The sequence below is a fragment of the Prunus avium genome, chromosome 1, assembly GCF_965620075.1.
Source record: "Prunus avium chromosome 1, drPruAviu1.hap1.1, whole genome shotgun sequence".
Classification (NCBI taxonomy): Eukaryota; Viridiplantae; Streptophyta; class Magnoliopsida; order Rosales; family Rosaceae; genus Prunus; species Prunus avium.
In genome coordinates, this window is record NC_142284.1 from 48,800,432 (window position 1) to 48,818,721 (window position 18,290).

Sequence of the window (18,290 nt, forward strand, 5' to 3'; positions counted from 1 at the left end):
TACTATGTTTCGAAGTATTGTAGGGGATTTGCAATACTTGACATTTACAAGACCGGATATAGCTTATGCTGTGAATACTGCCTGCCAATATATGACTGCACCAACAGATGTTCATTTTCATTTGATCAAACGAATATTGAGATATGTTCAAGGCATTCTGAAGCATGGTATCAGTTTTACTAGTGGCCCTTGGCACCTCACTGCATATAGTGATGCAGATTGGGCCGGGGACATCAATACCAGGAGATCAACTACTGGGTTTGTAGTTTTCTTGGGTCACAATCCTGTATCTTGGCAATCAAAGAAGCAGAGCTCAGTTTCTAGAAGTTCTACAGAAACTGAGTATCGAGCCTTGGCAAACAGTGCGGCAGATCTTTTTTTGGTACTACAAGTTTTGCAGGATTTGCAACTAGATATTGATTTTCATTTCATAAGGGAAAAGGTGCAGAGAAAAGATCTTATAGTGCAGTATATTCCAACCGAAGAACAGCTAGCCGATGTGTTACCAAAGGTCTGCATAGTCCCATTTTCTCACAACGTTGTGCACATATGAGATTAGGATACTCACCACAGCTGGGTTTGAGGGGGGATGATAACTATAATAATAGTGAGGAGTTAGTGTCAAAGCATGTGACACCACGTGATGTTTGTTAGATTGTTATCAGTCCGGGATTAACTCTGTATATAACAGAGTCATTATTGTAATCAGTCATGATGAAAGATCACTGTACAAATCTCGCTAAAAATACTCTTTCTTCTTCAACTATTTTTTCTCTATCTGTTATCATTTTCTTTATTAAAAAAAAATGGCCCAGCTTTGTCCCTTTGCAACCTGCTCCTGCAGGTTGTGTAGGTAAATATCTAACAATTTGTTCTTTTTGTATTACAATAAATGTAAACCGTCGATCTCATCTAACGGTCTAGAAACATGATGTATCCGTACTTTAAAGTATATTAGATTTTTGTGCATGCAGTACCTTTCTTCTCTGTATTTTTGTTCCTAACGGGAGCACTTTAACCTAAGGTGTACTTTCACCACCAATCTCAATATTTGACACGTGTCCATTGACATAACCATGGTTGCATAAATACAAATTAAAGATTTAACTATGGTTATGCTAAAAAACACGTGTCAAGTGTTAAGATAAGTAATGAGAGTACACCTTGGATTAAAGTGGTGAGCAAAAATAAACTCATTCCTAACTCTCTGCTGTTTCGAAAAAGGACATTGCTTTGGCAGCAACATGTCCAGAACCCCACCTTCTGCCACATACTACTCACACAGTTGAAGGTGGGTTCAATTAGTTTGATTGATGTATAATATTTGATATAATGGGTTGTTTGTTAAGATTTTATCCAGAGATTTAGAGAAAGCTTTTTTTATTTATTATTAAACCCTTTTCATCTTTTTCAATGGTGCACGGTGCAATGTCTGAGTGGGGGAATTGGGAAGTTAAAGGATGAAATATAATAATTGGGGCATGCCAAATTGGCAAATGCGTAAAGAAGATGAAGCCTATCAAAAACATCACTTTGTTGGCAATGGAAACTGCAGGATGATTGGAAGTTAAGCCATCAAAATCTCCATCAGTATCTCTTTCTCACTCATTTTTTGGGACAGATTCCAGCCTTCTTCCACCACCCACTACAACCTCTCTGTCTACCTCACACCCAAGCAAGATTCCAATTAATCATCTTCGCTCTCTGATGAGCCAGATTAAGAACATAGATGTCCGAGTGAAGAATATAGTAATTTATAAACAAATGAAAATAGTATTCTTCTAGTAATAATTTTTGAAAAGAACTAATGATAGAGACCAATTGTTTGAATTAAACAACATTTCGTTTTCTTGTAATAATTTCAAATAGTTGGATGATTGGTGTGGTTTCGTGGACTCAATTATTTGTCGGACAAGTGTGCAATTATGTTGATCAGGTCAACATGGCTCCTATATACGATATGTATGAAGACTAATATTGTTATTGGTTGTTACTAATATCTTATGATGTTATCAAACTATGAATTTGATGCCACCGAAGTCATGTTATACAATTTAAATAGTAAAATATTAATTAGCATGCCAGAGAATTACATAATAGAAAGAAAAATTGTTAGTTATAGTGAACTTTTAACTTGTGGAGTACGTTAGAAGTGGGGGGGTGGGATTTTGGGTGGGTGGGAAACCACTTGAAATCCAATACTTTTACTTTTTGAGCAAATAAAAGCAAGAAAAATAATTTCATGATTCCATCGGCCTCCCATCCCATCCACTGAAAAATCAAGTGCCGCAGATAACAGGATGATTGATTGCTTCCTATCTCTTTTTCTGTGTGAAAGTGAAAAAAACCAACCAATAAAAGAGAACAAAAAAAACCTAATATTGTTGACAATTGACAACGTTGTCTTCAAAGACGATTTTGGTTGGACTCAAGTCATTCAAGTGTGAAACTACCAACTATGAAGTGTAAGACAAATCTTGTCTTAGTCCACATAAGGTGATCTTCTAATCCTAAGAGGATTCGGTTTTCTTAGTTGATCAGGAAACAAAACTTAGTCTTCTATCTAAACACTTATACAGAGTTTATTAAAGAAAACAAGTGTGAAGAGGATTCCTAGTATATTATGGATTGAACTAAACCAAATCTAAATGCAACAAGGACACACGATTACTTCTTGATAGGCAAGGTATCGATGTGATGCATATATATAAATAGAGGTCCCTTCCCTTGCAGCAATCATCTCAAACACAGACCTCACCCTATCTAAGAGACAAGAGAATAAAGGCTGCATAGGTGAAGAAGACAATCTATTCAATTACCATGGCTGAACACGGTTAGCATTATTAAATAAAAGCTTAGTAAGGACTTACATGTGGTATCAGAGCTCTTGGTTTTTGTTTATTAATCTAGCTGTTTTAATCATGAGTTAACAAATTTGCAAGTTCTTTTTTGCTATGCATATTCTAAATTGAAACACGAGCAAAAGGTTATTTTCCGCTCAAAAAGGTCTTGATCAATAATTTTAAAAAAACTGTTATGCAGATTGAGCAGCCACAGCTGCTCAAGCTAAGTAAGAGTTTTAAAATTTGACAGTTTGATCAAGAAATTGCATCAGTGTTCGTAGCCTTCTAAGTGATTCTCCATCCACAGATGTGAAATTGCGTAGATTGATCACAACACCGATGGAACAATCTGGACAGTTGACTACACTGACTTGCAAGCATCTCTACATCCACAGATGTGAGTTTGTTTGCACAGGATGTCTGTGTAGTTTACTGTCTAGGATTTTGGAACATGCTAACTTGAACTCACAGGTTTAAGTTGACATGTTTAAATAAAGATTTTAGGGACAGTTCTAATTTGCATTGCAAATTTTACAGTGAATCACAACTCCATTGAAACCTTGACTGGATCGAACTATAGCAAGTGGAAGCAGGATTTGGAAATATCACTAGGTTTTTTGGATTATGATTTTGTGCTTAAAGAAGAACCTCCTCAAGTGCCAGCTGCAGATGCTACTACAGAAACTAAAACCAAGTTTGCCAAGTGGGAAAAGGCAAACAAGATGGCTCTGCTGATCATGCAGAGGGCTATGGCCTCTTCAGTGAAAGGGAGCATTCCAAAATCTGAGAATGCAAAGAAATACTATGAGGCAATAGCACAGAGGTTCAAAGAATCCGAGAAAGCTACCAAGAGCACTCTGCTGAATCAGTTGATTGACATGAAGTATGATGGACAAGGATGCGTTAGAGCACATATCATGAATTTAATTGATATAGGGACCAAACTGCAGGAGCTAAGCATGACAGTAGATGAAGATATGATGGTTCATTTTGCACTGAATTCATTACCAAAGGAATTTAAGTCCCTCAAAGAAACATACATTGCTCAGAAGGAAAGATGGACCTTGAATGATTTGATTACAATTTCTGTCCAACAAGAGCACAACCTCATAAAAGAAAGAGGAGCTAAGATGGTCAATATGGTCCAGACCAAACAGAACAAAGAATACAAGCATAAATTTGCATCTGGAAAGGGAAAAGAGAAAGAAAGTATTATTGAAAAAGCTTTGAAACCTTCAACTGGAATGAACTGTTTCTTTTGCAAAAAGCCAGGCCATATGAAGAGAGATTGCAGGAAATATAAAAATTGGTTGGAGAAGAAGAAAGGAAAAGGTAACAGCAATCTGATTTTGGTTTGTTTTGAGTCAAATTTGGTTAATTTCTCATGTGATTCATGGTGGTTAGACAGTGGTGCTTCTATTCATGTGGCTAATTCTTTGCAGGAATTCACAACCAAGAGATTGCCAAGCAAGGATGAGGTGAAAGTGTTCGTGGGAAATGGAGAAGAAGTCCAAGTTAATTATATAGGGACAGTTAGAATTAAGCTTGATTTTGGTTTTGTTTTGGAATTAGATGAAGTAGTTTATGTTCCTTCTATGAGGAAGAGTTTGATTTCAGTTACTAGGCTTGTAAGATCGAAATTCAAATTGAATTTCGATGGAACAGGATGTTCTATTTTCAGAAATAAAGTTTTAATTGGCAATGCAAGTCTTGTGGATGGAATGTTTAGATTGAATTGCAAGAAAACTGAAATGGAAATTAACACTGTGCAAACCAAAATCAAAGAGAACTCATTCGAATTATGGCATAAGAGACTTGGACATGTTTCAAAAGAGAGAATAACACAACTATGCAAAGAATCAGTTTTACCACCATTGAATCACGTTAACACATATGAAATTTGCATTCCATGTGTTAAAGGGAAATTGACCAATCTAAGAAAGAAAGGAGCTTTGGGAAGCAAAGGCTTATTAGAACTCATTCATACTGACATATGTGGACCTTTTCCAGATTCAACTCATGAAGGGTTTAATTACTTCATAACTTTCACAGATGACTTCTCAAGATTTGGATATGTCTATCTCATCAAGGAAAAATCCAGTGCATTAGACAAATTCAAAATATATAAAGCTGAGGTTGAAAATCAATTAAATCTCAAAATTAAAGTGGTTCGATCAGATAGAGGGGGAGAGTATTATGGAAAGTTTAATGAGGCTGGAAGAAATCCTGGACCCTTTGCCAAATTTCTTCAAGAGGAAGGAATTATAGCACAATACACCAACCCAGGAACACCCCAACAAAATGGAATTTCAGAAAGGAGAAACAGAACCTTGAAAGACATAATAAGGAGCATGATGAGCTGCTCAAACCTTCCAATTTTCCTTTGGGGAGAAGCTTTGAAAACAGCCAATTATATCTTAAATAGAATTCCAACCAAAAGCATAAATAAAATTCCCTATGAAGTATGGAATGGAAGGAAGCCTAGCATAAAACATTTGAAAACATGGGGATGTAGAGCTGAAGCAAAACCCTATAACCCTGCAGAAAAGAAATTGGATCCGAAAACTATAAGCTGCTACTTCATTGGTTACCCTGAGAGGACAAAGGGCTACAGATTTTATTGTCCTCACCACACAACAAGGTTCATAGAGACCTCTAGAGCAGTCTTCATAGAGACTAACCATGAAGAAGAGAAAGAAGGAGAATTCAGTTTTGAAGAGACAATTTTGGATCAAGATATGTTATTGAATCCTAATGAAGATATTGTGATCTTGCCTCAGTTTAATTCCAGCAATACTCAAATGGAATATGCTGAAGAGACTAATGCAAATGGTCATGAAAACGCAGAACAATTGGAATTGAATGACAATCAAGTATTGCAAATCGAGGATCAAAATACAACTCAAGCACCAGCAGTGGAAGAACCAGAACCAAACATGGAACTAAGAAGATCACAAAGGCAAAGAAAACCTGCTTTGGGAGATGACTATTTTGTGTATCTACAGGGATCAGAACATGACATCAACACACAAGATGATCCTGTAACTTTCAGACAGGCAATGACAAGTGAAAATAAAGATAATTGGTCTGCAGCAATGAAGTCAGAATTAAAATCGATGGAAAAGAATGGTGTTTGGAATCTTGTGACTTTACCTCAAAGCTGCAAACCAATTGGCTGCAAGTGGGTGTACAAAACAAAATTGAATTCAAAAGGGCAGATAGACAGATATAAGGCAAGGTTGGTTGCTAAGGGATTCACACAGAAGGAAGGGATAGATTTTAATGAGACATTCTCACCAGTCTCAACTAAGGATTCATTAAGGGTAATCATGGCTCTTGTGGCACATTTTGACCTTCATTTACACCAAATGGACGTCAAAACAGCTTTCCTAAATGGGGATTTAGAAGAAGACATATACATGGTACAGCCTGAAGGTTTTGTTCAAGAAGGAGGAAAAGAATTGGTCTGCAAGCTTTGTAAATCGATCTATGGCTTAAAGCAAGCCTCTAGACAGTGGTACTTGAAGTTTAACAAGGTAGTTAAGGATTTTGGTTTCATAGAGAATGCCTTGGATGAATGTATCTATATGAAAATGAGTGGGAGACATTTCATTATACTAGTTCTTTATGTAGATGACATCTTATTAGCTTGCACAAATCAGACCATGTTACATGACTGCAAGAATTTCCTATCTAAGAATTTCGAAATGACTGATCTAGGTGAGGCATCATATGTTTTGGGAATAGACATAAGCAGAGATCGAAAGAATGGAGTCCTAGGGCTGTCTCAAAAGTCTTATATAGAAAAGGTACTCAAGAGGTTTAATATGCAGAACTGTACAGGAAGTGACATTCCTATAGCAAAAGGGGACAAGTTGAGCACTGAGCAAGCACCCAAGACTGAACAAGAAAGGCTAGAGATGGTTGACAAACCATATGCTTCCCTGGTAGGAAGTCTGATGTATGCACAAGTCTGTACCAGACCTGACTTAGCTTTTGCAGTGAGCATGCTAGGAAGATTTCAGTCGAATCCTGGACAAGCACACTGGATTGCAGGAAAAAGAGTGTTGAGATACTTGCAAAGAACTAAAGATTACAAATTAATCTTTAAAAGAAGTGATACACTTGAATTACAAGGTTATGCAGATGCAGATTTCGCAGGTTGTCAAGACACCTTGAAATCTACATCAGGTTATGTGTTCATGTTTGGAGAAGGTGCAGTATCATGGAGAAGTGTGAAACAACCATTGACAGCAGGTTCAACCATGTTTGCAGAATTCCTAGCCTGTTATGAAGCTACCTCTCAAGCTATATGGCTGAGAAATTTCATCCTCAGTCTAAATGTGGTTGAATCTATCCATAGGCCCATTCAAATATGGAATGATAATAGTGCTGCAGTTTTATTTGCAAAAGGAAACAAAAGGACAAAAGGTTCGAGGCTGTTGGATGTTAAATTCATAATAGTAAAAGTAAAGATTGCTCAAGGATATACCAACATAAGCCACATTGGTACAGAAAAGATGATTGCAGATCCACTTACAAAAGGGGTTCCAAATGCAGTTTTTCACAGGCATGTTCAAAGCATGGGACTGAAGAATAATTTGGATGCTTAAAACAGTGGGAGCATTGTTAAAGATTAAGTAGTTTCGATTTTGTTATTTCAAGTTCACAGTTAGTTTTAGTTTCAATGGAGAATGATCTTGTTTTGTGGTTCAAATAAAGGAATTTATCTGTTCATTAAGCAATTATATGTTTAATGGATGAGTATGCGTTTGAATGAAATGAAACAGAAAAGCTAGCTAAAGATATCTGTGCAAATTTCATTCATGACAGAATTGTCACTGTAACAAGTGATTAGACCTTGGCAGTCGAATAAAGGGACAATGAATGAATATGTTCATAAAACTCTACAGTAGAACATGTTTGTTTTCTGTTTAATCTTGATGGAAGCTTATGTAGTTTTAAAGGATGTTAAATGTGATTATAAAGACCCTGGAGTATTAGATATTCAGTAAGGTCTTGATGGTTCTTTCACATTCTTTAAAACTGACAATTGCTTGAAGGAATCAACTAGAGTTATGTTTCACAAAGGCCTTAAGTGATCAACATAGAAAATTAGGGATTAGTCGATCAAGTGGGAGAATGTAAGACAAATCTTGTCTTAGTCCACATAAGGTGATCTTCTAATCCTAAGAGGATTCGGTTTTCTTAGTTGATCAGGAAACAAAACTTAGTCTTCTATCTAAACACTTATACAGAGTTTATTAAAGAAAACAAGTGTGAAGAGGATTCCTAGTATATTATGGATTGAACTAAACCAAATCTAAATGCAACAAGGACACACGATTACTTCTTGATAGGCAAGGTATCGATGTGATGCATATATATAAATAGAGGTCCCTTCCCTTGCAGCAATCATCTCAAACACAGACCTCACCCTATCTAAGAGACAAGAGAATAAAGGCTGCATAGGTGAAGAAGACAATCTATTCAATTACCATGGCTGAACACGGTTAGTATTATTAAATAAAAGCTTAGTAAGGACTTACATGAAGTAGTGCCATTTGTATGATATAACAATAAGATCGAACAAAACAAATCATGGATGCTGAAGAATTTAATTAAGGTTCCTAATCTCAGAATTTGCCTAATTAACAAGAAAATCATGTCCTTACAGTAATGCTAATTAGGTAGTACACAGGTTCAGTAAGCAATCAGGTGTGGCATCCCTTTAGCTATCAGTAGGACAGATAAATGGCCGTGCTTTTAATATAGGAAAGTTTTTGTTCTACATTCTCTCATTCGGTCTCATCCTACAATGTAGTTTAATAATTGGAAACGTCTCTTTTAGGACACTTTTTAAATCATATGTAAAAAAAACAACCAAATTGGAAATTGTTTAGTCATCTAATTGTTATAGGACGAACACAGTGTTGTTAATTACGAAACACTAAACTATCCCAATCTTACTCAATCGGGTTAAATGAACTCCAATTTAGTTTTTATTTTTATTTTTTGGGTATAAATGATCTTTAAAGTGCTATACCTCGAAAATAAACGGTTTTCATCCTCATACAACAATAGAAAGAGAAAGTAGAAATGCAAATGGAATGTAGCAAACATTCCCCTATTAATCTACCAGAATTAATTATCAAACGTTTAGTGCTGATGATGAAGAGTGAGGTCAATGCAAGGCGGTTGTCTAAGGTCACACTCATATGCATAGCCAAGGCCCATGCTGTGTTTTATGCCAAACAAAATGGTGAGCTAAGGCTGCCTCCTCACCTATAGCCTATAGGCACTTTTAAGCGCTATGTATTTGTCAATAACTGTACACGATTGTTGGACTCAATTTATCTTTATAAAAAAAAAAAATATAGTTTCATGAAGAAATTATTGTATGATATTGGAAAATACGTATAAGCTTGTATATGTATTTATGTTAATTAATGTAACATCCTATATACCATCATATCTACTTATATTTTCGAAACAAATCAATGGATGATGTCGTTTTGTGCATTTGACATTGATGATGTGGAAGCTGCATAATATATTTTTTTTACTTTTATATATAATGGGTGACGTGTGAGAATTGGAAACCCAATGTCTCTCCAATCAGCTTAAGGCTAAAGGGTTGTATGCTTTGAGGAGCAAACATCATTTTACATCTGTGGGTGGGAGTTTAGATTAGCTAGCTTGTGAAATAATCATGGCAGCTCCCATTTCTAGCTCCTCCTTCCTCAGGTATATCATTTGTTGCTCTGGTTTTCTATGCCTAATTCTCTGCTCTTTGGAGAAGGGCTTTGCCTTGGAAGAACGAGAACGTGCTCACACAGTTGAAATCAATTCTCTGCTGCCTGCAACCACCTGCAGCTCCTCCTCCTCCTCCACCAAAGGTCAATATCTCTGAAACCCTTTTTGTTTATCTCTCTCCCTCTTTCTCTCCTCAGTCACTGAGGCTCAGTGTGCATGTTTTCTTGTCATATTTGGTTTGATTGCAATGGTGGAAGTAGATATGCATATATATATAGAGTACTGTTGCTGCTGGTCATCGGAGAATCCAATTCTTTAACCCATGAGCAACAAGTCATGTAGGACATTTCTTTCTATAAAATATATACTAATTAGAAAAATTATATATATTTAAGGGGATACCTTGATAAAGATGGCATAGATTTTTTTTTTTGGTCAAGGAGCTATATTCATTAATAGTGGGAAACATTACAAATTGAGAAAACTCAATTCAAAAGGCAGCCCAACACCAACAAATAAAGGCCCAAAGATACAAAACCAAGTAAATAACATAAGCCCATAAACTATTAAACAAAGAAACCCTAGATCTAGAACACATGAGCAGCCGCACAGAGCATTCCAACAGCACCACCAGAGCAGATCCACCACCACCAAGGAGAAGTAACCGATACCAGGGGGGTATCAAAGAGGCCGACGGAAGATGGGGGTGAGCAGGCCACCCGCGCGGAAGCGCTCCCATAATCCAAGAGTCAAGTGCAGTATGCACTTTAATCGCAGCCACGGACCACCACACACCACCGAGGAAGAACAACGGGAGCGGCGGACGCGGAACCGAGGAGCAAACGGTGAAGGTGGAGAACTGCTGACCAGACGAAGCCGCTAGCCATGGATGGACGGCATCACAACAGAGAGGGGAGGAGGAGAGGGTAGATGTAAGAAGTGGAGGGTGAAAAGTGAAGGTGGCTGGGGAAGAGAGGAGAGGGAGAGATGGGAGATTTAGGGTCGCACAGAGTGGGCTTAACTTAGGGAAAAACAGAAAAAAACTAAAGGAAACCGAAGTGGAGGCAAGAAGCCCCAGATCTGAGACAAAGCTCAGGGAAAAAACACCCATTTCGGGTGGGGAGAGGCTAGGGACTCTCAAAATGAAGGAGGAGGAAGAGAGCTCTCTGTGTCGATAAAGTGATCGAACCCTAAGAAAAAAGATTTAGGTTCTGCAAAATCTTAAAATGGTTTATTATTTTTGAAAAAGTAATAAAGTTTTGGTAGGAGATGTAACTTTCAGAAGCATGCGTATATAATATTATAATATCAATAAACTTATTATTTAGTGTTACATAAATAATTAAAGAGTTTTTCCTTCCAGGGTTTTGTTAATTGAGATCATCATTTTTGTTTATGGATCATTTAATTTATGGATTAAAAGATTTTATAGTATAAATTAAGAGCATCCACAATCATGCTCTCTATTTTTAAGTTAAATTTTAGCTTAAAACATATAAAAGTTATTTTAGGAGCTCTCTATAAAATTTAAACTCCAATCATGTTCTCTAGTTTAGGAAATTATGTTCTCTAATTTAAACTCCAAACGTGACTCTTTAATTAATTAATTAATTAAAGGAATTTCGACTATGATTGCTCAAAAAAAACACAAACATACAAAGACATATGTGAGTTTTGAGTTTCTTCCTACTTGGAAGTCCTTTTCTGCAAGCTACGTAATCATCAAGCATGTTCCTTCCTTGGCCATTCATGGCCACATAAGCAAATACGACACGCACTGCCAGCAGGCCATGACACCCTTCCATATTGATGCCTAGTGCCGACATATACCAAAATAATTAGTGCATAAGTTGGTCTTTACATTAAAACAAAACAAACGTCACGATGTAGAGGTTCGATATATTGAATTGTTGTGCAATTTAATTAGTTCTTATTTTATTATTTTTTAAATTTATCAAACAACGATAAGGACATTAAGTTCAATTTAATGAAAATAGTTCAATTCAGACCGAGTCACTAATCATAATTGTACATTATTCGAAATTCAGGTCATATGAGTGAGCATGCATCATCATCATCATCATCATCATCAGTACTAAAAGTGGTACACAAGCACGGCCCATGTTCCCGACTCAACAAGCACAAATCCAAAACTCCAACTCATGCTCAAATCCTCCAGCAAGACCAAGCCCGAGTAAACTCAATCCACTCACGAGTCAACTTCAAGAAGCAAACGAACAGCGTCGACGATCTACGCGAATCGGCGGCAACCACCATTCCGGCCCAGTCCGGAAGCATCATGGGATCGGGAAACTACATAGTGAACGTGGGCCTGGGCTCGCCCAAGAAGCAGTTATCGCTCATTTTCGACACGGGCAGCGACCTCACTTGGACCCAATGCAGACCATGTGTAAAATCTTGTTACAAACAGAAAGAGCCCATCTTCGACCCTTCTCTCTCCGCCTCCTATGCCAACGTCTCATGCACCTCCGCCACGTGCTCTCAGTTGACTTCGGCCACTGGAAACACCCCCGACTGTGATACCTCCAATTCCACCTGCATCTACGGCATCCAGTATGGCGATCAGTCGTTCTCTGTCGGCTACTTCGGCAAGGAGAAGCTGAGCTTAACGAACGCAGACGTTTTTTTATGGGTTTCTGTTTGGGTGCGGCCAGAACAACCAAGGCCTTTTCGGCGGCGCTGCCGGTTTGCTCGGTCTCGGCCGAAACCAAATCTCCCTTGTGGAACAATCGGCTCAAAAATACAACCGGTTCTTCTCCTACTGCCTCCCCTCCACCTCGAGCTCCACCGGATACCTCAGCTTCGGCAAAGGCGGCGGATCTTCCAACGCCGTCAAGTTCACGGCCCTCTCCACAGTCTCCCAAGGCGACTCGTTTTATGGCATCAACGTCGTCGGGATCAACGTCGGCGGGACTAAATTGTCGATTTCGGCTTCGCTCTTTTCATCTTCGGGGACGATCATAGATTCTGGAACGGTGATCACGAGGTTGCCGCCAACCGCATACAACGCGTTGAAGGCCGCGTTTCGTCAGGCGATGAAGAGCTATCCGCTGACTGAGGCAGTCTCGATATTGGACACTTGCTACGACTTCAGCAGCTTCAAAACGGTGTCGTATCCGAAGATTTCGTTCGTGTTTGATGGCGGGCTTACACAAGACTTGGACGCGACAGGGATATTGTATGTGGCGAGCGCGAATCAGGTTTGCCTGGCGTTTGCTGGTAATGAAGACGATAGCGACATTGGGATTTTTGGGAACGTTCAGCAAAAGAGGCTACAGGTGGTGTATGATATTGCTGGTGGACAAGTCGGATTTGCCCCTGCAGCATGCCCCTGAGCTATGGCTATATTATATATTATGCAATGCATGCAGCTACCCGACTTTGCTAATGAAGAAGACAATCTTGGAGTTAGCACAAATGGGGCTGTTATATTAATATTAAGACTACTTAATTAAGGCTAGCTTTAAATTAGCTTAATCAAGCTAGCTAATTAACCCATTGTTGATTGAAGAGGATGATCATCAATTGGTATAAAAGTATAGTTGTGATACATATAGACTAATTGGAAAAAGCTATAGTGACAATTGGTTTGTGTGTTAGTGTAATAGCTAGCTAAAGAATTGAAAGTATGCAATGCAAGTTGTACATAAATAAAACTATGTTGGATTTTTTAGCTAATTTGGGCATGCAAAATAGGATGAATATCTCTTAATTTGGTCTTGCCTAAAATGAAATGCCCAATTAAGAATCAATGACCAATTATTGATTCTAATGGGGTCTAGTCCAGTGGAAAAGGGTCTTGACTTGAATAACAGAGGTCTCAATTTTCGAACCCCCACAGCATCATTTGTGTGTGTGAGTATTTTTAAACTACTCCAAAAAGATGGGTGGTTATTGGATCATTTACCAACTTGAGTCAAATAGACTCTATATTTATTTTACATTTTCCATGTAAGTAAGATTTAAAAAAAAAAAAGTGAATTTCATTATAGAGCCATGCACAAAAGAAAATGCATGTACGGTTGTAAACTATGGCTTGTACTGAAAAAAATATTGAGGTTCTCGGTCTGTAAACTGACTTAGTGAGTGAGTGGACAATCAAAGCCCAAACTTCTTGTTACTTTGACTTTGTTTGACCGGTATTGGTAGGCCAATAAGCCCAATATACAAAAATATAAAAATGAAAAACTCTTGATTAATTTAATAATGTTACCTTAAAGTCTGTTGACTTATTGACTTTGAAATGGCGTACATAATATGCGCAACAAGCGCGTGGAAAATTCCAAGTTTAAGATTGGTGTAGTTTGAAAATGGCACCATGGATATAATAACAAGACGCTGAAATGGCGCCATGATTACCAGACTCCAAGTCCATTGCGTATACACTCAGTCAGAACGTTCTTTCTTTCTAATGACTCTCTCTTTGGGTTTTTTTTTTTATGCAACACAAAATTGACAAGGGATAGATAATTAGTTAAACGAATATAATGTTTTCTTAAAATATTGCGTTTATTTATTTTCTAAGTCACAATTAGATGTTTTAATAATTTTTAAATTGTCTAATATTTTGTAAAAATCATCTATAAATTACGACTCACACGGTTGTTGAAATACAATTTACCTCAAAATAATCAATTTATTGGACGTGTTGAGAACGTTGTATATGGAGTCTACAGAGACTTGACTAATTGTTTCAATATGTATATATATATATATATATATATATATATATAGGTGAGTCTCTTTACGCATATTCACAATAATATCCATGCATAATGAAGCCATGCAATTATGTATAAGCAAGTTTTAAGAGAGGACTCAATGTCGTTGAGATTGAAAAGACAACATGCATGCATAGAGAGAGAGTGTGTGTATTAGAGATGCATAAATGCACATAAAATGGGATTAATTAACCTTTGGTGGAGGGGCTGCAGGTGGTTGCCGGTGGAAGAGAGTTTACTTCAACTGTGTGAGTGGTGTGTGGCAGAAGGTGGGGTTTTGTATCTCTTGCTGCCAAAGCAAATCCGTTCTCGAAAGAGCAGAGAATTAGGCATAGAAATACAGAGAAGAAACCCACGAAAAACCTAAGGAAGGAGGAGCTAGAAATAATGGGAGTTGCCATGAATAATTAACAAGATTGCCTCTAGATTATTGAGTTGCTGCTGTAATGTAAGCATACTCTTGGCCTTATACAGGCTAATTGGAGACAGGGATGTCAACTGGGGTTATCGGGCTTAATTTCCAAGCATTTACTGATGACAAATATTTTCAATTCATAATTGGGTGTTAGGCAATCATGGCCCACATTACAATTTATTTGGAGTTGATTGATTTTAGGTTGTTAGTTGTGGGAAAAAGGTTCACTAGTAACATTTGTCCATGTCATTTTGCAGATTTATATCCCCACTGTGAAGTGTTAATGTGGTGAAGAAGAGGAGGAGGAGGACCCCTTTCACTTTGGATTCCTTTTACGCCCGACGGCATAAACTTGTAATAAAAATAATCATAATCAAAATAATCATAGAATTCAAGAATTGTAAATTATGAATAATTATACTTTATATTAAATTATATACAATGATCCCTCTCAAGTAGCTACTTCAACTTTATTTTCTTTTTCTTTTTTAATGTAAACGAAATGAGAGGTAGATGAATTGGCCCCAATTAATTTTACCCATGTCACAGTCCAAACTACAAACCCAGCACATGGCCGGCATTGGGTCTAGGTGAGGTCGCTGCCGGTGTCGAAGGAGAGGGAGAGTTGCTTGGCGGGTGTACCGATTCTGACAGTTAGGGCTCGTCAATGGGCCGGGCCGGGCTTTAAAGAGGAGAGAGAAAATAGCGGGCCGGCCCGGGCCGAATTTTTTTAGAAAATTCAAAGTCCAAGCCCGACCCATGAGCCGGGCTTGAGAAAGCCCATCGGGCCGGGCCGGGCCGGGCTAAGTCCAACTGGTCGGGCCAAAACGGGCCTACTTCAATCGAAAAAAATCATAAACTTAATCATAAGGGCATTTTAGTCCAAATTTGAGATTAAACTCACTTAATTCCAATATTTTCACATCAAACCAAATTCATAAAACACCTAATAAAGTCACACAACTTAATAAGATTTTCTACAAAAATAATAAAACCAAGTATTGTTTTTGAGGTTATTACATAATTAGACCGTAATACGTTTTAAGAAATAATTTTTAAAAATAATAAGTATAAATTTTTTTTTTTTTAAAGGATGGTATGAATAAATATGCAAATGTTTGGTGATGTGTTCAAAAAGCATGATTATATTTGGTGGTACGATTATGTTTCGTGATATGATTATATTTGGTGGTACGATTATGTTTCGTGATATGATTATATTTGGTGATATGATATGTTGTTCATCTTATTTATATATATATATAATTGTTGTATTAATAATTGACACAAATTAAATTAATGTGCTAATCATCCAATTATAAAACTAGGAATGAGTAAAGAAAAGTAAATGAAATGAAACAAATTATATATGTAATTTAAGTGATATAATCATAATCCTAAACTCTTATTTATACATAATTATATATGTATGCGGGCCTAACGGGCCGGGCTTTTGTGGGCGGGCCGGGCCGGGCTTTCTTGGGCCTAATCGGGCCGGGTCTATGGGTCGGGCCGAGCTTCAAACACTCAAGCCCAAGCCCGGCCCGACCCAAGGCGGGCCGGGCCATCTCAAAGCCCATAATGGGCCGGGCCGGGCTTTTTTTCGATGGGCCGGGCGGGCCCCCATCGGCCCATGAGCCCGCGGGCCAAATGATGAGGCCTACTGACAGTGACAATGTAGTTCCCTGAGCCGATAACGATACCAGACTTGGCGGGGAGGGTGGTGTGCACCACATTCAATACCGACGATGCCTTGTTATTTTTATGACCTGAGATCATTGAAACATATATATATATATATATATATATATATATATATATATATATATATATATATATATATATAAAGAATGAGCCCATCTTCGACCCTTCTCTCTCCACCTCATACAAAAACATCTCATGTACCACTGCCGCGTGTACCCAACTCTCATCCTCCGGCGCCCAACACCGCTGCTCCACCTCCACCTCCACCTGCATCTACGCCACCCAGTATGAAGACAAGTCCTTCTCTATCGGGGTCTTTGGCAGCGAAAAGCTTACATTGACCCCCACGGACGTTTTTGAAGGTTTCCTCTTCGGCTGCGGCCTAGACAACGAAGGTCTTTTCAACGGATCCGCCGGTTTGCTCGGTCTCGGTCGGAGCAACATCTCCATCGTCGAACAAACCGCCAATAAATACAACCGGTTCTTCTCCTACTGCCTCCCGTCGACTTCCAGCTCCACCGGTCACCTCACCTTCGGAGACAGAGGCTCCGCTAACAGCATTAAGTTCACGAAGCTCATCACATCATCCCAAAGCGAAAGTGCGTCGTCGTTTTACGGCCTTGACCTCTCCGGCATCAATGTCGGCGGGAGCCAGCTTTCGATTGAGCCCTCGGTATTTTCGTCTTCGGGAACGATCATCGACTCGGGGACGGTGATCACATGGCTGCCGGCGACGGCATACGCAGTGTTGCGGGGCGCGTTTCGGGAGGCGATGAAGAACTACACGCTAACTAAGTCGATTTCGTTGCTGGACACGTGTTACGATTTCAGCGGCTTGAACACGGTGTCGTATCCGAAGATAGCGTTGGTGTTTAGGGACGAAGTTAAGGTGGACTTGGACGCGACCGGGATATTGTTCCCAATAAGTCCTTCGCAGGTTTGCTTGGCATTTGCCGGAAACAAGAATGATAGTGACCTTGGGGTTATTGGGAATGTTCAACATAAGAGGTTGGAGGTTGTGTATGACATCGCTTGAGGAAAAGTCGGATTTGCCCCTGCAGGTTGCCCTTGAGCAATGAAGATCGTCCATGGGGTATAATTGTAATACAAACAACTTGCCAGCTATAATAAGCATTGAGTTACATATTTGTGTGTGGGTAATACTAGGCTTATCACATTTTTATACCACATTGTATACCACATCTCTAATAGAGGTAGAGCCCACCAATACAATGGGGCCCACCTCTATTAGAGAGGTGATACTGATAAACACATAATTATTACAATTTCTATCCCTAATCTATATTTGTTAGTACTTTGTTTTAATGAATTTTGCACCAATTAGAATGTTCCTTTGCATTTTACGAATCCATTTGCACTTCATTGAAATAAAGGCTAATTCATTTGAATTCTCTAATTGGTAGCTATTTCTTGTGCAGCAACCCAAGAAGATAAAAGAAATGAAGCCCAAACTCCAGTCCATTTTCGGCAGTCAGCTTGCAAGCCCCAAAACACACGTTTTTACTACTCAGATGGGAATGCATTCTTCATGAAAGTTGTTCCAATGGTTGTTTATTATAACATATCCAAATTTGAGCCCCATTGGATACATATTGAAACCTCATGCCTTCCTACACCAAGCCTGGTGCAGAATAATTCGTTTTTCCAGCAACACATGTGCTGTAGCAAAAGAACTTTAGCAGTCAACAACTTTGGACAGCAGCACATGGGTTGGCAGCAAATAAAGAGCCAGACCTAGAGGTGTCAAACGGGCCGTGCCGGGCCGGCCCGGCCCATTTAAACTCGTGCTTTTAACATTTTCGTGCCGTG

The 18,290-nt window shown here is 38.5% G+C and overlaps 2 pseudogenes across 1 annotated transcript; both read left to right on the forward strand.

The window, feature by feature from the left end:
* Positions 1-9,457: 9,457 nt before the first annotated feature.
* LOC110749504 (aspartyl protease family protein At5g10770-like) lies at positions 9,458-13,170 on the forward strand (annotated as a pseudogene). Its single transcript, XR_015832935.1, has 2 exons — positions 9,458-9,742; positions 11,648-13,170. The product of XR_015832935.1 is annotated as an aspartyl protease family protein At5g10770-like (transcript).
* Positions 13,171-16,409: 3,239 nt separating this feature from the next.
* LOC110749472 (aspartyl protease family protein At5g10770 pseudogene) lies at positions 16,410-17,532 on the forward strand (annotated as a pseudogene).
* Positions 17,533-18,290: the final 758 nt, after the last annotated feature.